At 37.5% G+C, this 22,034-nt stretch overlaps 1 protein-coding gene and 1 non-coding gene across 2 annotated transcripts in view; both read right to left on the minus strand.

Annotated features, from left to right (window-relative positions):
• Positions 1-22,034, minus strand: part of TTC28 (tetratricopeptide repeat domain 28) — a 630,275-nt gene that overhangs the window by 428,556 nt on the left and 179,685 nt on the right.
• TRNAV-UAC (transfer RNA valine (anticodon UAC)) lies at positions 21,540-21,612 on the minus strand. The gene has a single exon. It is a non-coding gene; the product is annotated as a tRNA-Val (tRNA).

A 22,034-nucleotide genomic window follows, 5' to 3' on the forward strand; every position in this document is an offset into this window, starting at 1 on the left:
ATCTTAGCTCTGACCCTGCCATGCAGTGTGACTCTGGGTAAGTCATCTCACCTCTAAATCTATTTCCTTACCTGCAAAATGTAAATTATAACACCTACCACTTCATTAGATAAGAATTTAATGAATGCATATAGAGCAAGTAGAGATGCCTAGCATAGAAGAGATGCTTAAAACATGATAGCAGCTTTTTACATGATATAAATCCCATTCTTACTATGGTGGGATCACAACTGTACAGAATCTTGCTTTGTAGGGGAATTACAGGGCTCTTGGTGGGAGGCCCACTATGCTCTATAAGACTGGGTCCTAAGCTCTTCACTGGTCCTGAGGGTAGAACACAATTAATCATGTTCTAGTGGTTTCTTTGTGAAAAAGTAGCAAAGCCTAATTGAATACTCCAGAGCCCACATCTTAAATCTTAGTATTTAGTTTAACCCAGAGAGTAAGCAGAGAAAAGAAGAGTAAAGAGCTCCCCTTCAACTATGTGCCCCAGCTGCATGCTCAGTTAGAAGTAAAGAAACCTAGAACCTATGGTCATTCTCTTATAGTGAGCCCAGAATTAACAAAAGCCAGCACTGGTAGAGGCTGACCAGGCACCATGATAGCAAGTTATCAATCAATCCTACTCATGAAGCCCAGCTATAAACAAATGCTGCTTGGGCCAGCATTTTATGGATGATCTTCCTAGCTTTGTTAAAAATCACACCATGCAGTAGCATTTTTCATATATAGTATAAACGGTTTCTGTGAAAGAGTTTGGCAAAACACATGGCACGTGACTGTACCACTACAAATGTGTTAGCAAACCCAGCCAGAAACCATGGCAATGATCTGATCATGTGAATATTCTTGCAAGAGTAAGAAAATAAACCTAATCTTTGTAAAGACTTACTGGTACTCTACCAGAATTGAATATTGAATCTCTTCCAAGGAAGCTTCCATTTCTAATGTAGAAGAAGTAAGAATTGTTCTCAAGCCACCACCAAATAATCATACAGTATTCATGGCTTAGCTTATTTTTTTAATCATCTATGAACTCTGTCGCATTATATCTGGATTCTTATAACATGATAACTTGGGATTATGAATACAGTGAATAAACACAACCTTCTGGTATAGCAATTTAAGCATCACAGAGTGAGTAAATACTGCAGAGTGAATCCTAACACTTGAAACAGAATCTTCCAGCATCCAGAAATCCACCTGACTGCCAAGAATAATACTTTCGTGATTCAAGCAATACCAGTACCCAGAGGGGTTTCCACAGACATAACCACATGAGTTACTGCACATCAGGTAAAATAGAAAAAACAGACATTTATGAATGTATAGTTTACAGACATCTTAAAAGTACTCATAAATATGCAATTTACAAATATAGAAGAAATGAGAAAGGGACTTTAGAAATACACAGCATCTATATAAATTGCTTAATTATATGGTTTCTTCTATGGGTTTTCCACATTCTAACTGATTTTTATGTGAGTGAGGGTGGGAGGAGATACACGAATCTCTTAACTAAAATAGATGAAACCAATCTCACTGAAAGAAGCTCTACAATGAGAACTAACACATGGAGATTCTGACTATAGGATGAGGTAGAAATGACTTAGTGTCAGAGATCAAAATTTAATCAATTAGATATAAAAGAAAACCTTTCAATTCACCAGGCTATACTGAAGCAGGGTTTGTTAGATTCTCTAGGAATAAAACAAATGCACAATATCTTTTCATGTATTTCACACAAGATTTCTATTTCAGCTCTGATATAAAACATGGTATCACACATCATGCCACAAAGAGTCAGTTTAGCTAGTTGAAGTAAAACACCAGGCAGCTGCTAACAGAGACAGGTCACGGCTGGGGAAGGGCACAGCACATTCGGTTCGCTGTGTTTTCCTTCAGAAGAATGTCAATAAAAACCACGGCCAAAAGAGGTATTTGTAGAGGGGGGAAAAAAAGGTCCTGCTATGCAGTGAACCACTGGGTTCACCAAACAGTTAGTGCCAGTCAGACAAGTTAGCAAAAAGGAGCCCTAGCCAAACCTACAGCCACCAACAACTTGAAGAAAACTATCTTTCTCCCTGAACGTCGCGGGGTAAGGACCAGTCCCACTTTTAGAAACGTTATTTCTGGGACCAATAGCAATTTATTTTGATAGAACCACTGAGTTTTTTTCTTGAGTTCTCAACAAAGGAGCCATATTAGGAAATAATCTTGCAAAAGCAAAGTGCCCCCCTCCCCCTCTTCCCCACGATCGATGTACACACGCCCGTGCACGCTGACACACACAGACACACAGCCATGCACAATGGCCGGCGCACACATTCGCACGGGCCCATGCGGCTGCCCGGGAACCCCACAGGCACAAGGCCCGCCGGGGCCGGGCCCCAGACACTCGGTCAAGAGGCCCAGCGCGCGGCCAGGCTGCCCGGGAATCAGCTGCTGGACGCTTGTGCTGGGGATGCTCGCCCCCCAGCGGGGCCCTGGGGAAGCGGCTGCCAGCGGCTCAGAGCTTATTAACCCCTTGAGGAAGTAGGTGCTACAGCACTACTCACCTGAGGAGACACAGGAATGTGTCAGGGGTACAGCTCCAAATGGCTCCCCAGAGACGGGGCACCATCAAGTCCTTGGACCCTGGCAGTTTTTAACTGGCTCCTAAAAAGCTAATCATGTCGCTAGCTCCACAGGGCTTCTGAAGCCAGCGGGTGTTTCTGAGCTGTCATCCCTTAGAGTCCAGGCATACCAAGAAGGAAAAACTTAAGAGGGCAGTGGATGCATACCAGACTTGGTAACTCGGCCTTAAAGGATTGCTGCAAGTCCCTAAGGGGACAGAGCTGCTTGGGCCAGCTGGCCCAGCAAACTATGAAAGGGGTGAAGGGACCCGAGGGCCGCCGCCCCCTGTCACCCTTCCCTGGGTCGAGCATCAGGGCCCCATCCCCACTCCAGGACACTTACCTTCTTCCGGGGCTGCCATTTCATCATATTTGTACAGCCGATACGTGGAACATCAAGATGCTGGCTGGGGGCTGGGGGCAGATGCAGGGCAGCAGCGACTGCAAGTCATGCTGCCTCCCTCCCACCCCCTAATTCTTTCCCATATTCATTGCGAATGGAAAAAGCCCAGGAGAGTCCAGTCTTTTCGCCTTCAGTTCAATGAAAAGTGTCCCCAAACCACGAACACACTTCCCACCGGGCTAGGAAGTCCCCACAGCCAGTATACTCCTACCAGAGCAGGGCATTTTCCCTCCAGAGCCAGCGCCTGCAAAAGAGCCTGCGGCAGGGGTCTCCCAGCCAGCTGCAGAGACCCTCCCTCAAAGAAGAGCCTGAGAACAGGAGCTGCTGCAGAAACCCAGCCGGGCTTCTGCCATCCAAACCCCTTTTGGCGAATTCTCCTCTTCTCAAAAAAAAGATTAGACAAGCAATCAAACCCTCACGTGCAGAGCCTGGAGCAATTCCCAAAATTCTGGGTGTATTTCTCGTTTGTAAAATTTAGCAAAGAAAATTCCAAAGATCTGTAATCAGAGCTTCTTTACGCTGTTTTCTCTTCCTTCTTGGATAACTTGGGAAAGGATCTGCCCTTCCCCAAATGCCTACCTTCCTTAAACACTGTAAATAGGAAAACTTGGTTTGTGTGTTTAGATTTTTTTTTTTTTTAATTCCCAAGAACCTTAGTGGGGAAAGGCTGGAAGGAAATCCTGCAAGAACCCAACTCCACAGCTCAGTCTGCACTAATGACTTCCTTCCCTTCAGTTCGAGCACAGCCTGCCCAGCTCCAGCCACACAGAGCAAATGGTTTCTGGGTCTTAGTGCCACGACATCAGCTCCAAAGCAAAAAGTAAAACATGCGTTTCAGAGGCACCCAATAGCTCCTAAGGAATCAGAGCCAGAAGATACCTATAAAATCAGGAAATCACTTCAACAGATGTACTTAGATTTGTGTTATATTGAGAGAGAAAAGGGACAGGAAAGGACTCTAGACCAAAAGTCCATAAAATCTTAATGTATGATTTGAAGAAAAAAGATTTAAGGTATCTGAGGAGATAAAAAATAATTAATCAAGAATAGAGTCTGCTTTTCTAAATTTAAAATTATTTTATTACTATAAAAATATTGCTATGGAGATTGAGTTTCATTCATCTTCTGTAAAATGATTCCATCCTACTTTAGGAGATGCATCTCTACATACAAAATACTATGTACTTCTACTATTTTTTGTCATCCAACATGCCTATCAAGTCCTATCCCATCATGAGGCTATTTTGATAGCTAGGACTATAAAGGGTGATATAAGCTACTAGAATACTAACTGATGTATATAATAACAGTAACTGATGTACTATGAGGCCAATGTTCCAACACTGTTTCACTCATTACTCCTAGAGTTAATAGTGCATTAATAGGATCAGCTGATTTGGGTGATTATATGCAAATTGGACACTAACTATATTATACTATAAATGTCATTAAAGTAGCCAAAACAGTTAACTAGATCAGATTACTTCTGAGATTTTTTTCTAAGCCTATAAAAATATTGCTGAGATTCAATGGTGAAACCATTATCTTCTTAATAATGTTAACAATTATAGCTGAATGAATAAGTACTATTTCTTAAGCTAATACTCTATGCTAGGGCCTATGCCTACATTCATTATCTCACAGCCCTTCGAGAAAGGTCTGAATTGCAAGGTCTTCCCTGTAGCCCTGCAAGGAAGGTCCTCGTTTTCCAGATGAAGACACTGAGATTCAGAGGGATCACTTGCTCATCGAAGACCACAACACATAGAAAGTAGTAAGGCCGGAATTCAAACGCACAATGAACTGACTCCAGAGCCTATGCTCTTTCTATAATGTGCATCATAACTACACACCTACCACCTCTCATCTCAATATTTTTAAGCGCCTTAAAAATAGTGACTTAAAATGACTTAAGCACCTATTATTCGCCATCCCCTGTTCTAGGCACTAGAAATGAGTAAGAAGCTGTCCCTGCTCTTGAAATGACATACTGCAGGCAGCAACCATGAATAATACCAATACTCTGTATATGTTCTGACATATCCAAATCATTCTGCACTGCTTAGCATGGATATGCTATTAGCATGGAAAGTTCAATAAATTCTGAACAAAATTTATCAAACTACCCCAAAATCAATCTCTTTCTGACTTTTCTTTATCTGTCCATAGCATTGTTATTCTTCCAGGATCACAAACTAAAATCTTAATATCTAATCTATCTAATCTACCTTATATCTAATTTATCACCACGTCCTTTCACTTCTTTGACTAGGCTTTCAAATTCCTATTGCTGACATCTGAGGCCAGAGCCTCACAAAACAAGCATGTGTTAAGTACCAAAGAGGTACAAAGCACCATGTAGGATAGAAAGGTATAAGATTAAGTCCCCATGCTAAAAGAAGTTACAAAGATGTTAGGGCAGAACAGAATACCTATAAGACAACCAGGCATTGCCTTAGTCAATTAAGCAACACATGAGTTATGTGGTCATTATGTGTTCCAGGAGTTAGAAGGAGAAATCATTATAAACAGGGACGGTCAAAGAGGGTTTCACAGTTCAGAGGAGATAGTACTTATTCTAGAGCCAAAAGCTAGAGTGCTTACCATACTCAGTAATGCCCTTCAGAATCTAGACACCTCTACCTTTCAGAACTCATCTCTTACCCTTCTTTCAGCCCCTACCATACTGGCCACCTCACTGTCCCTTGAACATGTCAAGCATACACTAGATGTACCCTCTGCCTGAATCATTCTTTATTCCTCTAGTTATCCTTTTGATTCCCTCCCTCACTTCTTTCAGGACTGTTCAAATATCAGAAAGCTTGTCTCTTACCATTCCTTCTAAAATAATAGCACCATGACCTGCACGCTGTTACTTTTGATCTTCCTTATGCTGCTTTATTTTATTTCAAAGCCCTTATGACATATATTTTGTTTATTTAATATCTTATTCAACCCATGAAAACATAAAGTCCAAAGGAGTAGGGACTTTGTTTTAATACCAATAAGCAATCAATATTTATTGAATGAAACAATGAAAGAAAAGAAGAATAATTTGAGTAAATGAGGCAAACATATGAAAGATGTGTTCAAGATACAGTAGAAGGCTAAGTATGAGATGTTAGAGATAGATACTTTGTTTTGTTCAATTTTATAATCCCCAGTGCCCAGAACAGTGCCTGGCACAGCAGGGATGCTCAACATTTAGGGGATAAAAGAATGGGGGATGGGGTAGAGAATGAACAGTAAATGAGTGAAATTCTATTCCAAAGTAAAAGATACTTTGGCAAGGTATGTTGGAACCAAATAGTAGGGAACACTGTAAGGCAAAGAAATTTGAACTTTATCCTGTAGAATGCAGGAAACTGAAGATATTAACGGTGGGCAAAGGGTATGTTTGAAGTAATCTAATATACACCAAAATATTAACTATGACTTTATGAGGCTTTTTATATAAGCCTTCAGTTTTTTTGTTGTTGGTGTTCATGACTATGGTTCTTAAAGTCCAAGATATTGAAAATTCATACTCAGAAAGGAACATAACTCCTCCTCATCCATTCGATCCCATTCTCATTTGTCCCTTCCCTTCACCCACTTTCCCATCCACCTAGTTCTATCTAGTGATTACCTTCATACATTTACCTTTTTTAATGCCCTTAGTGCCCTGTTTTCTCGTTTAACTTTTTACTATCTAGTTTATCAGGTTTGTTTTTAGTTTCTTATAATGTCTAGTATGTATACAACGATATGTCTTTTCTATTTTCTCATTTTCTTAGTCTTTTTCTCCCAATTTTTAGTGGCATTATTTCTGTTTTGTTACAATATGTGGCATTTGTAAATTCATTTTCCACCCTCGTTCCTATTTTTATTCAGTCTTAGATGTACCTTTATATGTTTTTAAGTGCTCATTAGTCTTTTAGCTGAAAATTTTCCCGTCACCACTTGGTTGGATAAATTTCATCCTCTAGCAGATTCCTCAAAAAGAGGTAATAAGTATAGGATTCCCTCATTTCTTGTATGCTGAGAATTGTTTTTCTGTAGCCTGAATAACTGACAGATATTTGGTTAAATAAAAATCCTTGGCTTTACTTTTCCACTGATTTTTTAAATGTGCTCTCTTGTTGCCTTTGCATTATAGGTAAGTTTTTAAAAGTCTAATGCCAATCCAACTGTTTGCCTTTGAAAGTTATTGGGATGTTTTACCTAATGGCCTTGAGTAGTTTATCTTAATCCTTGAAATCTAATAATTTATTGGTAAATTATTTTGGCTTTTATATGTAATTGTATCATCTGAGATAAATATTTTCTTCCTTTCTCTCTGTCTGGCAGTCTGACAGTCTTACTACACAGACAGGACTACTTTCTTGATAATAACCCCCTTTAGATTTTTTTAAACTATTTCATGATTAAAATGCTTATTATGACCATTTGACAGATATCAAAACTGAAATTCAGAGGAGTTTAGTGGCCTGTTCAATGCCACAGAGAAAGTCAATGGCAATGGAAGAGCTAAAACCCAATACCTGAGTAATGGTGGCAGAAACCTACAATTGCTTAGGGGTCAGGAGAAAAGTTTATACTTTCTTCCCTATCTATGACTTGCTATATAATAAAAGTTTTCAGAAAGGCATGGTAGGTAACATGGATAAATGAAACAGAGACAGGTATAAGACAAAAGAGAACTGTGAAGATTGCAAACCTGGAGATACATGAATCATGTAAAAAAGCAGCTATGTAACTCTAGTCAATTAATGTCATGCAGGAATATCACTCCAACAGTGCCAGATCCCTTAATCTGCATGAGAAGCTAAAAATCTCCTGATTTTCAACTTTTTGCTCAAAAACTTTAAAGCATCCTAACAGGCCAAACAAAACATGCCTGTAGGTCTAAATTCCATCTGCAAGTCATAATTTGTGAATGCTGATTTAAACCACTCAAGGCTTCACTTTCTCATATGTAAATTAAGGGAGCTACGTGGTTCCTAATCTGTGGGGTGGTTTTCTGACAGCATCTGTGAATCCATATGCATACCATGCATGATCTGTGGGCTGAAGAGCAATCTCTCATGCTCAGATGTTACTGGACTTAATAAAAGACAAAGTCATTTAAATTGGGGAAAGGGGTCTGAGAACAGTGGGCTATATTAGGAAAGGAAACAGCAAAAATATATTTATGCTTCTATAAAAAGACAGAATCAATCTAAAACTTCAAAGTGATATAAGACTTTAAATTGGTTTTCAATTTTTTAGATATAGTACCTTTGGGTCACTTGTTTGTATGGCATTTCTTCCCCAGCTATCTGATGTTTCAACTTTCATTTAATAGGTACCACTCAATAGAAGACCATTACCTAGTAGTCTTTAAATATTAATACTATCTTAAATCACCTTGTTTTTATGTGTGTCTTTATTTATTTTGCTTACTCCAAATTGAATCAGTAATTATATCTGAAATATTTAAGGAATTACTGTTATACCAATATACTTTCTCCATTAGGATTATTTATGTAGAATTGCCAAGCTAAAAGAGTTCAAAATGTCGTAATTTAACCTATTGTTTCAAAGATCCAGTATCAAACATTTAGAACACAATTTTTCAGATCTGCAGCTACTACAAGACATTTTTACAACTCCTTCATTTTTTAACATTGCACTTTGCAAATCACTTTACTAAAAGTAGATGCTGTAAAACAGTCTATTAAAATAGTATTTTCCTCAATAACTACTTGCCAATTCAAATCTGAACAAAAGTAGAAAAGAGGAAATGAATGAAGAAAACACACTTTTCATTGTTGTAAATTTCTTCAAGATTTCCTAAGGAGTGATAGATATGTCTGACACTGATGACAGGATATATGTCTGTAAAGGCTAGCCTCATACTTATTTACATTTGTTAAGTTTTAGAAGTAGTATATTAAAGTCAACGTGAACCAGTATTTGAAAAATGATAATTTTCCAAAAGACCTCTAAATTATTTTCAAGTATCTAAAGAGGTGTTAGGAAAATAAAGAGATAAAGGTAGAAACATATTTGAGACCCAAAAATTGTACCTCATTAGTGATATCTCACACAATTGGGTGCTTTCAGAATACAAAGGTCTTGCTTTGCTAAAAGCAGAAAACTAAAATAACTTGTGAAGGAGAGAACTGTGCCACACAGCCAAGTTGATGCAGGACCATGCTCCCATTCCTCAGGAGGGAAACTACTCCACAACACCCAGGGAGATCATCTCTAACCTTACCCACCTCACTTCCTTCCTCTATCAGGCAGTGTTAGAGAAGCTGAAGCCCTAGCCTTTAAATTCAACACACGCTGTGTACTCATTATATACAAGAGACTATAATAGGCACTGTAAAAGGAGACAAAAATAAATCAGATGATTTTTGCTCTGGAGGAAACAGTAGTCTGGTGGAAGTGGAAGAAGACAGATAACACAACTAATAAAAATAACACTAGCTGTTAACACTGGTCCTGATAAGTGCTAGAAGAATGGAATAATTAATCACATATTCTCTCGTTATGAATATGGAAGCCCTAAAGAATAATGAATTCTGATGGTGGTAACTGAAAAAGATTTTACAGGAGGGGTGGCGCAGTAGCCTTTAAACAAGAAGAAGAGAGGGTCTGGGGAGAAGTGTAGCAGATTGAATGAACAGAGTAAGAGCCAAAACCTGGAGGTATGGACATGTGGACCAAGTTGGCAAGTCGTCTAATAGATCTAAAACCCTTAATGCAAGACAAGGTATAGTAGAGTTACGGCTGGAGGGCTTTGAATGCTATTATCCTAACAATATTAATAATAACTATCATTTATTGAGTATGTGCCAAGCATTGAAGTACTTTGTATTGCTGCTGTTATTGTTGATTCTTTCTAACATCTTTATGAAGAAGAACTATTATTATACCCATTTTACAGAAGATGAAATTAAAGCTAAAAGGTTAAGTAAATTCCCAAAGTAACACACCTAGAAAGTAGTCAAAAGGAAATTCAAGTTAGTTGGATTCCAAAGCCTTGTTCTTAACTCCTGACTTTGAATGATGAGCGGGCAGAGGATTTTAATCTAGGAATTGGCAAGTCTAGTTGAGTTTTACGCTAACTTTGGAAGTACTGTGAAGGATAGAAAGAACAGGAGAACAATAAAGACATAAAGGTCAAATAAGTTTCTGTTGCACTATATCTATAAGGAATATAGAGGCCTTGAATTAGGACAGCAGAAACAAAAAAGGGACTTTCTTGAGAGTCATTTCACAAGTAAAAGAAGTTTTAAAAACCTGTTACATGAAAGGGACAGAAAAGGAAGGATTTAAAGATGTCCCTAAAATTTTTTATCGTCTTTCAGAAGAGACACCCCACTAACTGAGGTATGGATCACAGAAAAAACAGGTAGATACTGGATTCAGTTTGACACAGAGTCTGAGGTAATAATAACAGATACATACGGATATGGAGTAGGTAGGTGGAGTTATGGTCTGGAGTTAAAGATATAAATCTGTAGTACAGATATAAAGAGATTTGGAGGTCATTCACATAACGATGATATGTATAAAGCTCTAAGTTAAAAAAAAAAAAAAAAGATTCCCCCAGGGATGGAGTTTAGAACAAGAATATAAAAGGGGGATGGGGGGAGGTAGAGAGAATTAAATCTTGAGCAATGCCATACTTCTAAATACAACATAATTTATTGTCCACTTGGGATGGGTGGGAGACCTACCCAGTTTCCTGAGGCAGTAATTTTTATTTGGCCAATATAGCCTGGTTCAAACTTTAGATCCACCATACACTAGCTGTGTGGCCTTGCATTACTTCATTCTTCTGTACCTCAGTTTCCAACTCTATAAGATAATAATAGCAGCTACCTAAATATGATTGTTGGGAGAATTTATTTATATATGTAGTTATACATGCACATAATGTATCTTATACTAATGCTATATGTTTAGTATTGTTGTTATCGTTGTTGTTTTACTGTGCTAACCCTGATTTTTTTTTTCTCTTTCTTCATCATACCATGGATTTTGTGTTAATTATATTTTAAAGGCGATAAACTGCCAGAAATAATGCTCATGTGTTTCAGTGGTATAATCATTTTTCTAATAAGACTTTAGTTTCTGTTCATGACAGAGCAACTGGGACCAGGCTTACACTCCTGATGTAACTAGAAAACTGGATAAAATATAGGAAAAATACTGTTTTTTTACTGTTTCAGACAACTGGCACCATAGTACTATGAACTTTGAGGAAAAAAATACAAATGAAGTGAGCCCTACAACCTGGCTTTCTACTTCGAAGCACTTTCTGGACCAGACAAGCAGAGAACAATGGTATTGCTGGGTTGAGAAGACAGAGATCAAAGTTTGAGGAGGACAACGTTCCTGGAACATTCAGGGTTAAAAAAAAATGAGAAGAAGATGAACTCTAAGGGGGCTACACAGACAAGGTGCTCCAGAAATCAACACAGAGGTCTTCTAGAATTTTGGCTGAATACAAAGTTAGCCAATGTAGGGTGAAATGCCACAAGGCTAGGCAAAGGGAAGCTGTAATCAAGAACAACTGCCAGAGTTCACTAGGGCAACTTTCAAGGTTCAACCAGCCAGAGTGAAATGAATGTTTGGGAAATTCAGTAGAGATCTCAGAAAAGTCATGTCTTTACAGAAAGGGTAATCTGGCCTAAAGTATACTCCAAACTCACCCTAATGAAGTTTAAAAACAAACCTTGAAAAAGGCAAATTTAATCCACAAGTAACTCAACACTCTTCAAAGCAAGAAAACAAAATCTAGCACTCAGTGAAAAAGTACATACAGCGTTCAATCATTTTCCAATTATACTTATTAATGAACATGGGTGCTAATCTAAAAATACTTTACCTCTTCAGCAAGCAATTAATCTTCTATCATAAGACTACTATGATTGTTACAAATTTTCACATATAAATCAGATCAATGGACTATCATGCTTTGGGCTACAATGCTAATACTTCTCTCTACCAGGTGGCCATTGCCATAGAGCATGTGTAATTTTGCTGTTACATGATTTATCGATCTGGAGGACATTTCAGCATATGATAGATTCAGTGGTCAAATATTTGGGCCAGAATATGCAGCTTTGGATTAATTAATCTTTCTAAAGAAATCCTGAGGAAGCAGTGGTAATAACTATGTATGAAGTGTTTTAATATGTAAGTTTTACTTAAGAAAGAGGCCTGAATTGGGGATTTATTTATTTGTGTGTTTTTAACCAAAAGAGGCTATATTTCTCTGGCTATGGTTAAAAGAAACATAGGAAAAGATGGTATCTTCTCAATCCTAGGGCAGGAAACAGACTATGAGAAAATAAAGTCAGTAGAGTTAAAATACTGTTCTTGAGGTCCATTTGAAAGCCCTCTAATGACTTGTTGCTTAACTCTATAATTATGAATTTATAAGCAATCACATGGATTACAGTCATGAAAGTGATATTTTTTTATGGTGGTTGTTAAACGGCCTGGTATATGAGCTCCCATCCTGTTTGGGGGGAACTCCCCATTATCTGAGTCTTGGTGGACTGTAGGAAATATCTCTCATGACAGAAACCAAAAAGGTCAGATAATTACTTTTCCCCACCATCTGATAGCTAGGATGAAGACACAACATGCAGGCTCAGTTCTTTGACAGAACATTAAATGTGAAGCAAGTGAGATGAAGAATAGTGACAGAGAATTTACTCTGGGAGTAGCCACAACCAATATCCAATTACTAGTGCCACTGAAGCTCATCATGGTATCCAACATACAGCTCCAGAAGTAGTGGTTCCAGCTCTGGCATTCAGGGTATAACAGTTGCTGTGGCACCATTATGGCTGAGATCCAGGTACTTTTTGGGTAAAAACAGTCACAATTTTCTCTGTTACTTGCAACTAAGAACCCTGGCTGACTCACACGCAGACATTTGATTTGGTTTATATTGGGACACAAATGTTTCTTATACAAACATATATACATGAACAGATATGAGTGTATGCTAGAGAGCTCCAAGACACAGTCTTCTGCCCTCTTTTCTGGCTATAAATACTCCCTCAGATATCTCAGCCAGTCCAACCCTCCAAATACCATCTCTTAATTGATGACTCCCACATTTATGCCTCAAATACCTACCTCTCTACTGAGCTCCAGACTTACATAAATTACTGCCCACTCAACATCTTCATTAAGATGTCTAACAGACATCTCAGACTTATATAGTCAAAACGAAACTCTTGGTTTTGCCCCAAGGATCTGGTCCTTCTTCACTCTTATTTTATCTCAGTTAACGGCATCTCTATTCATCTAGTAGCTCAGATGAAAAACTTTACAGTTAACTTTGATTCCTGTCTTTTCCTTATTCTCAATATCTAATCCATCAGCAAGTCTTCAGCTTTCTACTCACAAATTCTAATCCAAATTCCTGCCACTTCTCATCACCTCTACCTTTCTTCTTTAGCCACAGACATCATTAATATCAACTGGATTACCGTAAAAGCTTCTACTTTGCTTTCTATGATTCAGTTTCTCCATGTAGCCAGTGATCTTTCTATAATGTAAATCAAATCATGTATTTCCCCTGTTTAAAACTTGCTTAAGGATTGCCTTTGCACAAAGAATAAAATACAAAGCCTTTACCACCCTATGTGATCTAGCCTCTACCTTTCACCCTCATCTCTGATCATACTTTCTCTTAACTGTGCTGTGGCCAGATTTGCCTTCTTATGCTTCCTTCATGACCTTGATGGTTGCAGTGGAATTCTTATGTCTGCCTGGAATTCTTTTCCTCCAGAATAGGTATTTCCTTCTCAATATTCAGGTTTCTTTTCAAATAGCAAGTCCTCAGGGAGGACTGCTGACCAAAATTAATTCCCCTCCCCACATTCACTACAAATTCTATTACTTTGCTTTGTTTTCTTCAAGCCACATTTTACAATTTGAAATTGCATTATTTACTCATTTGATCTCTATGTCACCCAACAGATTGTCAGGTCTATGGATGTGTATCTCTATTGTTCACCACTGTAGGTCCAGTACCTAGAACAGTTCCCAGTATATATTAGGTATTTATTAAATAGTCATTAAACAAATGAGAAAATTTAATGTCAGCTATATAATAAGATTCCCTTTTGCAGTAAAAATTTCAGCATGGTATGTATTCATTTATCAAGGGATATCTTCAGTTCTGAAAGATACACTTTCTCAAGTGACATACAAAGGAACTATTGCCCTTAAATCAGTACTACGCCCAAGCCTAAGTCTGTGATGTTCAAGTGAAAGAAATACAAGCTTCTGAAAAAAGGAGCAATAATTATTCTGCAAAATAATTACTGTCTAATAATGTTTTATACTGCAATAATTCCAGTACTATCACTTTCTATTTTCATTTGTATTAGGGAGAATCTTACATTACCCAAAAAAGGTAGATAAAATGATCTTGAGAGTTTAATAAATAAATTAAAAACACTTTGAAATCCTTAGATAAAGTACAAATCACTTGTCAAAAGAACAATCTCATTTGTCAAAACATGAAAATGAGGAAAGAGAAGACACAGAAATAACAGGCTAAGAGCTGCCAAACTGACAGGCTGTCTTAAGTGATATAATCAAAACATTCATATGCTAATTTTTAAAAGTGCTCTCTATCTGGCCATCCAAGTAAAAACATTAGAGAGCTTTTTCTGCGTATTTCAAAAGTATATGAATGGGTCAGACAGTGGACACTCTGATTACCAAATTAAGCAACAGCAATTAAGATCATAAAGAATTTTCCATTTAAGTTCTGAATGTACATATAAGATAACTACTAACTAACCCTCATGGGTGGTAATTCCAAGATCCAACCCTCATAAAAATACTCTTGTCAATTACACCATCTAACACAATTATTGTCAGTCTTCTGCATATAGAACACAGTGCAAAAGATAACTTTCCATTAGCAGCTGGGGTTAGCTATATACTGTAAATGGCAAAAATCAAATAGCAAAAAACTGCAACAATTGGGTTAAAGACCTAACTAAAACGTTCAAATATTATTTTTAATTACTTTCTTTTTTTATGTAGTATCTTAAAAGGTTTTCTTGTTCACATTTCTCCTAAGCATTTCTCCCTCTTGCAACACTAGTAATTCTAAACAAAAGAGCATCTCCTTGAAATGTTCCCCTTCCTTGGGTTGATGAATTCACCATCAAATCTACACTTTCATGTATAACCCCACTTCCCGGGATGTAGAATCCAGTCTAGCAATAAAATAGAAGTTTTGCTCAAATTTGCTTTGATAATAAAGCTGGTTTTTCTAGACTTGGATTCAGATATTCCGCTGCAAGAAAAAGAAAGTGACTACATGATTCCATTTATGTGAAATGTCCAAAATAGGCAAATCCATAGAGATGGAAAGTAGAATAGTGATTGCCAGGGGTTGGGGTGGGGGAATTAAGAGTGGCTGCAAATCAGTATGGAATTCCTTTAGGGGGAGATAAAAATGTTCTTCTGGAATTGGATAGTAGTTGCACAACTTTGTGAATGTATGAAAAACTACTGAATTATACATTTTAAAAGGGTGCATTTCATGGTATGCAAATTCTATCACAAGAAAGCTGTTATAAAAAAATGTGGTCAGCTTTTTTCATTCACAAAAAATTAAGTTAATATATAATTCTCTCTACTTACAACTTTTTCTCTCATAATTTTTTTAAAAAATCTTTGGCATGAACTACCACTTGTGTTCTAGCACCAGACAACAAAAATAAACAATTAGCAAACTAATGTCAGCGTGAAAAGTTGAGAACACAGATCAACATTCTTAGTTAAATATTTTATTTATAGACATGTGCTGATGATATAAATTAATTATAACCACATACCACAGAATCATTTTCTATAATTATCACTGTCTATACTGCATTTAAAAGATGTAATAAAATATGTCAATATTTCATAGCATTCTACTAAGAACATCATGGCTCTATATGGCACCTTCCACATACTGGAACCTATGAAAGAGAACAAAAGCTAATAATGCCGAATAAAAATGAAACTAATCATTAGCTTTATAACAACATATACTAACCAAACATATCCATGACTATAAACTCATTTAAAAAAAAAACAACCTGTGCACAAACCTTTTCTCAATTCCCCCAACAAAAGTAGGTGGAAAGGTTTTTATAATCCTTACCAATTTTAGCACCACCACTCGCAAGATGAAATTTTAAAATTCCATTCCTAAAACACAGTTACTATTCTATGTGTCAAAACCAGTTCCAACTTTAAAAGAAACCTAGACTTCCAGTCAAGATGATGGAGTAAATGAACACGGTACTCGCTTCCTCCCACAACCATATTAAAATTACAACTAAATTATAGAAAAACCACCCTTTAGAACCACCTGAAGACTAGCTGAACAGAACTCCTACAACTAAGGATAGAAAGAAGAAGCCATGTCGAGACTGGTAAGAGAGGCAAAGATGCAAAACAAGCTGGTTCCACACCTACATGTGGCAGTTAAGAGTCAGGAGGGATAACTCAACTGCAGAGGTTCCCACTGAGGAGCAAGGGGTCCCAGCTCCACACTAGGCTCCCTGGCCGGGAAAAATAGTCCCCACAACAGCTGGCTGTGAAAATTATCAAGGACTCAGCCTAGGAAAGAAAGAGGGCTGCTGGAGACCCAGGTGTTCTCTTAAAGGGCTCCAGCACAGACTCACTCTCTCACAAACACTCAACCTAACTAAACTTCAAAGAAGAAACAGCTGCACGAAAAGTACCAGGGATAAATAGGGAGCAGGTGAATTGTCTGACTTCAGGGAGAGGGCTGGAAGAACAGCTCTCCCCGGGACTAAAATGCAGGTGCCATAGTTCCTTTGTTGAGCTCTCCCCACACATAGCCTTCAAGCACTGGCTAGTGCCAAATCTAAGTCTCCATTAACTTGGTTAACACTGCTCTTGCTTCACCTTGGTGATTTTCTGAGACCCCACCCGATTCACATGCCCGGCCCTAACCTCTTTCAGAGGCTAATCCACAAAAGTGGCCAGCATGGGCCCACACTGAGAATTTTCCTAAAATCTCTCAAAGGTCCACAAACTCCCAAACAAGCAGCAACTTGCCCCAATGTGCCCTATACCTCTTGCTAAGCAGCATCAAGCCCAGCACTAGTGGCAGCCAGCCTCAGTTCAAAGCATAACTACTCCCAGGGGTGCCTCCAAGCCCAGCACAGGCACCTACCAAACTCAGATCACTCTGTAGCTCCTACCACAGGCCAGACACAGGCAGCAGCTGACCTTGACCTACACCAGAGCCCCCCCCAAGAGGCCCCAGAACTAACACACTTAGTGGCTGGCTTCAGATCACACCAGAGTACCTCCCAATTAGCGCCACAAACAACACACCCAAAGGTTGTACTTAGCAGGCACCAGAGCTCTACTAAAGCAAATCCCGCTCCATGGGGTCAGCCCCCACACAATAGCATGTCTGCTGTAGTCACAGCCAGACCTCACAGTCAGTCAGCCTGAGGATCAATCTCACCCACTCACTGGCATGCCAACAGCAATCAATGCTAAACTACAATAGGAAAGCACATACAAACCAAGGGACACATCTGGAGCACCCAGCTCAGGTGAACAGGGAGACTGCACCACTAGCCCCCACAGGACACCTACTATATAAGACCACTCTACTAAGACTGGGAGATATAGCAGCCCTAACTAATACAAACACAGGGAGACCGCTAAGATGGGAAGACAAAGAAACATGCCCCAAATGAAGGAATAGAGCAAAGATCCAGGATGAGAACTAAACAAAATGGAGATAAGCAATCTACCAGATGCAGGGTATAAGGATGGTTATAAGGATGCTCAATCCACTTAGGGGAAGAGCAGGTGAACTCACTGGCAACTTTAACAAAGGTTATAAGGATGCTCAATCCACTTAGGGGAAGAGCAGGTGAACTCACTGGCAACTTTAACAAAGAGGTAGAAAATATAAAAGTAGAGATGGGAAACATAAAAAAGAACCAGTCAGAAATGAAGAACACAATAACTGAAATGAAGAATACTTTAGAGGGAACCAACAGCAATTAGATGAAGCACAGGATTAAATCAGTGATTTGGAAGACAAAGTAGTGGAAAACATCCAATAAGAACAGCAAAAAAAATATTTTTTTTTTAATGAGGATAGTTTAAGGGACCTCTGGGACAACATCAAGTGTAACAACATTCACATCATTAGGGTACCAGAAGGAGAAGAGAGAGAGCAAGAAATTAAAATCCTATTTGAAGATGTAATGATGGAAAATTTCCCTAACCTGTCAAAGGAAATTAACATATAAGTCCAGGAAGTGTAGAGTCCCAAACAAGATGAACTCAAAGAGGCCCACACCAAAACAAATCATAATTAAAATGCAAAAAGTTAAAGAGAAAGAGAGAATCTTAAAGGCAGCAAGAGAGAAGCAGTTAGTTACCTACAGGGAGCTCCCATAAGACTATTAGTCGATTTCTCAAAAGAAACTTTGCCTGCCCGGGAAACTTTGCCTGCCCGGAGGAGATACTAGTATGAAATATTCAAAGTGCTGAAAAGCAAGGACCTACAACCAAGATTACTCTACTCAGCAAGACTATCATTTAGACTCTAAAGAAAGGTAAAGAGTTTCCAGACAAGAAAAAGCTGAAGGAGTTTATCACCACCAAACCAGTATTCCAGGAAACGTTAAAGGGGCTTCTTTAAGAAAAACAAAAAAATAAAAAAATAAGAATAGGAAAATATCACAAAGAAAAAAAATTCTCACTAACAAAGGCAAACATATAATAAAAGCAGTGGATCAATTAAACACCAAAGCTAGAGGTTAAAAGGCAAAAGTAAGAAAATCACGTGTAATTACAACAGTAAATTAAGAGATATACACAACACACAAAAAAAAGTAAAAAATGACAAAAACATAAACATGGAGGAAGTGAGTGAAAATAGTAGTGATTTTAGAATGTGTTCAAACTTAAGTGACCATCAACTTAAAATAGACTGCTATAAACATAGCTTGATATATATAAAGCACATCGTAACCACAAACCAAAAATATACAAGAGATATACAAGAAATAAAAAGAAAAGAAACCAAACACACTATAAAAAGTCATCAACATACAAGAGAGCAAGAGAATGAGAACTACAAAACCAATCAGAAAACAATAAAATAGCAATAACAACATACCTATCAAAAATTACTTTAAACGTAAATGAATTAAATGCTCTAATCAAATGATGAATGGATAAAAAAGATGTGGTACATATATACAGTGGAATATTACTCAGCCGAAAAAAAAGAATGAAATCTTACCATTTGCGATAATGTGAATGGTCCTATTATGCTAACTGAAATAAGTCAGACAGAGAAAGACAAATACCATATGATTTCACTTATGTGTGGAACCTAAAAAAATAAATGAATAAATAAAACAGAAACAAATGCAGAGAAACAGAGAACAAACTTATGGTTGCCAGATGGGAGGGGTTTAGGGGGCTGGGTATAAAGGGTGAAGGAATTAAGTAGTACAGATTGGCAGTTACAAAACAGTTATAGGAATATAAAATACAGCTTAGAGACTATAGTCAATAATATTGTAATAACTAAATATTATGTCAGGTGAGTGTAACAATTATCAGGGGGATCATTTTGTAAGTTATATGTCTAACGACTATGCTATACACCTGAAACTAATGTAATACTGAATGTCAACTGCAATTGAAAAATTTTTTAATTAAAAAAAAGAAACCTAATAAAAAAGCACCTCCACTTCCTGAAGGACAGTCTTGTCTTAATGACCCGTAACAGTCAAAATTTTCATATCCCAAAATACAAAACTCATGCTGTCCAGAAATTTCTAGCTTTTTATAGTTATTCTTATATATACGATTTTTAAATCATTACAATAATCCAATCAAATAGTATAGTTTTAATTACTGCTTTTTTAAAAGTGTGCTTTATTATAATATAGATTAATCACCTTTCCTTAGCTTATTTTTTCAAAATAATCAAAGTAATCTTAGATATTCTAACCTATTGATTCTTCCACATACATTCCAAATTAATCCTGTCAAATTTCAAGAAAAACTTAGTTGATATTTTTACTGTTTTCATTATATATCATGCATAGTTCTTATTTACATTACATATTACATATTCTTAAGTAATTTTTGCTCTGATAAATGCGCCTCTTTTTTTTCCATTATATTTTCTAACATGGATAGAATGTTACTTATTTTATTGAACTCTTATTTTTTCTAGTATCTTAGTCAACTCATTTGGACTTTCTAGGTATAAAATATGTTTGCTGTAAATATTTTTGTCTTAATTTAACATCAAAATCTTTTAAAAGTTTTACCTCAAAAAGCTTACCTCAATATAATAATAAAAAAGACATTTATATGAACAGGGGAGCCATGTCTGAGAACTGCTAGAGATAGGAAAATTATATAAAACAAACAAGGTAACAAATTCATCCAAACAAAAATACATAACCTAAAAAAGCAGATTTTATCTTAAAGGTATTATGGACCTCATTTCAACCACTCTGAAATGGAGACAATTTGACAAGTTCCAGATATATCTAAGCCTGTTTTTCAATAACTTTCTCAATAATCTCCCCTGAAATAGAAATTCGAATACAAAACCAGGATTTGGTAAAAACAGAAATATCGAAAGGTATGTTCCTGAATAAAAAGCCTCAATTCTTTTTTTTAAGTCAGTTTCTGAAAGGTAGTATTAAAATATTTACCAGAATAACAGTACACTCTAGTTTATCAGATCATTAATGTATCATACATCCCACTAAAAGATTTATGTATCATACATCCCACTAAAAGATCATTAATGTATCATACATCCCACTAAAAATCTTTTAGTGGGATGTATGATACATTAATGATCTTTGAACACAACTCCAAAGATCACAAGGTCTCCTAGCTGCAGGCAAGCGAGCATGTGCATGTGTGTACACGTGCGTGTGGTGTCTGTATTTTGACAGAGGAGATGGGACTGCTAAGTGGTCTGGTTTGCGAGTTTTAATATTCCTACTCCAAAGATTTTAGTCTTTTTTTCTAATAGAAAGCCTAAAGAAGGTGAATCGAACCTGACAAAATTGGCCTTGCTCTCCAACCCTTCTCTCAAAACAGGATCAAAGTGCCACCTGCTGCCCTCTTCCAGGTAAGGCCTACCTACACTAAAAGACCTGTTTCTACTTTTTGCAGAACGTATGTATTAGCAGTTTCTTTTCTTTCTTGCTACTGCCATTGCTCCACGTCAACAATGCAATTACCTTGCCTTTGTCCTCAGTCTCCTAGCTGAGTCCTGACTCCTTGGTGTCTACTTCTTATCCAAGTTGTTTTTGTTTTGTTTTGTTTTTTTATTATTTATGCCTAGAGTACCTGGACTTCCTAGGTGGTCTCCCATCCAAGTACTAACCAGGCCTAACCCTGCTTAGCTTCCAAGATCAGACATCGAACTTGTTCAGGGTGGCATGACTGTAGATCATGGACCATGGCTCCACTGGGGCATGAACCCAGAACCTTCTGCATGTAAAGCAGATGTGCTCACCACTACACTATGGAGCCACATCCCTTATCCAAGTTTTTTATTCCTTGTCTCTGAATATCTAGAAATCTGACTTAATGCCTGGCTCCTGAACACCTCAAGAACAGCTGACACCAGACCTACCATCTGGCTCTTATCTTTGGTATGTGTTGCCTATTTTGGATTGCCCTCTGCTCTCAAATACCCCAGATTTGGCTGTAACTATCAGTCTCAAGGCTGATCTTTTAGGAAACATTGTTTGTCCTTAGGAGGAAGAATGGAGAGGTGGGGTAATATGTTCACTGAGGAAAGGGATTAAATACAAACATATGTACATTTAAAAGTGATTAAGATGGTAAATTTTGTTATGTATATTTGCCACAATTTTAAAAGTTGAAAATAAAAACGAAGAAGTAAACCTCAGAGTCTATAGGAAAAGAATAACTATTGGATGAGATTCTAA

Source organism: Pteropus medius, unplaced genomic scaffold (genome assembly GCF_902729225.1).
Source record: "Pteropus medius unplaced genomic scaffold, Ma_sr-lr_union100, whole genome shotgun sequence".
In the NCBI taxonomy this organism is placed as follows: domain Eukaryota; kingdom Metazoa; phylum Chordata; class Mammalia; order Chiroptera; family Pteropodidae; genus Pteropus; species Pteropus medius.